This window comes from Entelurus aequoreus, linkage group LG23 (assembly GCF_033978785.1).
Source record: "Entelurus aequoreus isolate RoL-2023_Sb linkage group LG23, RoL_Eaeq_v1.1, whole genome shotgun sequence".
NCBI lineage: Eukaryota > Metazoa > Chordata > Actinopteri > Syngnathiformes > Syngnathidae > Entelurus > Entelurus aequoreus.
The window spans coordinates 44,559,752-44,562,251 of record NC_084753.1 but is presented as its reverse complement, the minus strand read 5'-3'; the positions used below and the strand labels follow the sequence as shown (position 1 = coordinate 44,562,251).

The 2,500-nt window shown below is 27.6% G+C and overlaps 1 protein-coding gene and 1 gene segment (V, D, J or C); one reads left to right on the top strand and one right to left on the bottom strand.

Moving 5' to 3' along the window:
• LOC133640900 (T-cell receptor beta-1 chain C region-like) overlaps positions 1-2,500 on the top strand; it is a 157,135-nt gene that overhangs the window by 67,529 nt on the left and 87,106 nt on the right.
• Positions 1-2,500, bottom strand: part of LOC133641188 (zinc finger protein 3-like) — a 24,173-nt gene that overhangs the window by 8,386 nt on the left and 13,287 nt on the right. The window lies entirely within an intron of this gene.

Below are 2,500 nucleotides of genomic sequence, written 5' to 3'. Positions count from 1 at the left end.
CATATAAGTGTAAAAGAAAAAAAGAAAACATTACGGATGTTAGTACGGTAAAAATTGGCAGCTCAGTTGCAAGATTTTTACTGTGAAAAGCACATTTTTTACTGAGAAAACTGCTTTTTCACAATAAAATTCTGGCAACCAGCTGCCAGTTTTTTTTTTTTTTTTTTTTTTTTTTACCGTAAAAACAACAACTGTAGATTGTACGTCATATTACTGTAAATGGCAAAACAGTTGCAAGAATTTGACTGTAAAATGTACTTCTTTTTTTTACTGAGAAAACTGCTTTTTACATTAAAATTCTGGCCACTGAGCTGCCAGTTTTTTTGTTTTTGTTTTGTTTTTTACCGTAAAAAACAACAACTGTAGATGTTATGGTGTATATCTGTAAATGGCAAAAGTTTTTTACAGTCAAAAACTGGCATCTCAGTCAATAATTTTACCGTACTATTTACAGTGTTTTTTTTTACAACCTATTACTGTAAATGGAAAATGTTACTTTTTTTTTTTTTTACAGTAAAAAACGTAGCTCAGTTGCAGGAATGTTACTGTCAATTAAAAATAGTTTTTAGTGAAAATAAAAAACTATTTTTCTATTGTAAAATTCTGGCAACTGAGTTAAAAATAGTACAGATGTTTTTTTTACATAAAAAAAAAACTGGCAGCTCGTTTTTTTTTACAGCATATAACTGTAAAAGAAAAAAAAGAAAACATTACGGATGTTAGTACGGTAAAAAATTGGCAGCTCAGTTGCAAGATTTTTACTGTGAAAAGCACATTTTTTATTGAGAAAACTGCTTTTTCACAATAAAATTCTGGCAACCAGCTGCCAGTTTTTGTTTTTTTACCGTAAAAACAACAACTGTAGATTGTACGTCATATTACTGTAAATGGCAAAACAGTTGCAAGAATTTGACTGTAAAATGTACTTCTTTTTTTTTTTTTACTGAGAGAACTGCTTTTTACATTAAAATTCTGGCTACTGAGCTGCCAGTTTTTTTGTTTTTGTTTTGTTTTTTACCGTAAAAACAACAACTGTAGATTTTATGGTGCATATCTGTAAATGGCAAAAGAATACCAGAGTTTTTTTACAGTCCAAAACTGCATCTCAGTCAATAATTTTACCGTACAATTTAGTGTTTTTTTACAACCTATTACTGTAAATGGAAAAATTTAACTTGCAGCTCAGTTGCAGGAACTTTACTGTCAATTAAAAATATTTTTTAGTGAAAATACAAAACTTTTTTTTTATTTTAAAATATTACAGATGTTTATTTACAGTAAAAAATTGGCAGCTCAGTTGCAAGATTTTTACTGTAAAAAGTAAATTTTTTACTGAGAAAACTGCTTTTTCACGATAAAATTCTGGCAACCAGCTGCTGTTTTTTTTTCTTTTTATGGTAAACAAAGACTGTAGATTGTACGTCATATTACTGTAAATAGAAAAACAGTTGCAAGAATTTGACTGTAAAATGTACTTCTTTTTTTTTTTTTTTACTGAGAAAACTGCTTATTACATTAAAATTCTGGGCCACTGAGCTGCCAGTTTTTGTTTTTTTTACAGTAAAAACAACAACTTTAGATTTTATGGTGTATTACTGTAAATGGCAAAAGAATACCAGAGTTTTGACAGTCAAAAACTGGCATCTCAGTCAATAATTTTACCGTACAATTTACAGTGTTTTTTTTTTACAACCTATTACTGTAAATGGAAAAATGTAACTTTTTTTTTTTACAGTAAAAAAAAACTTGCAGCTCAGTTGCAGGAACTTTACTGTCAAATTAAAAATATTTTTTAGTGAAAATACAAAACTTTTTTTTTTTTATTGTAAAATTTTACAGATGTTTATTTACAGTAAAAAAATTGGCAGCTCAGTTGCAAGATTTTTACTGTAAAAAGTAAATTTTTTACAGAGAAAACTGCTTTTTCACGATAAAATTCTGGCAACCAGCTGCCGTTTTTTTTTCTTTTTACGGTAAAACAAAGACTGTAGATTGTACGTCATATTACTGTAAATAGCAAAACAGTTGCAGGAATTTGACTGTAAAATGAACTTCTTTTTTTTACTGAGAAAACTGCTCATTACATTAAAATTCTGGCCACTGAGCTGCCAGTTTTTGTTTTTTTTTTGTTTTTTTTTACAGTAAAAACAACAACTTTAGATTTTATGGTGTATTACTGTAAATGGCAAAGAATACCAGAGTTTTTACAGTCAAAAACTGGCAACTCATCAATAATTTTACCTTACAATTTACAGTGTTTTTTTTACAACCTATTACTGTAAATGGAAAAATGTAACTTTTTTTTTTTACAGTAAAAAAAAACTTGCAGCTCAGTTGCAGGAACTTTACTGTCAAATTAAAAATATTTTTTAGTGAAAATACAAAACTTATTTTTTTATTGTAAAATATTACAGATGTTTATTTACAGTAAAAAATTGGCAGCTCAATTGCAAGATTTTTACTGTAAAAAGTAAATTTTTTACTGAGAAAACTGCTTTTT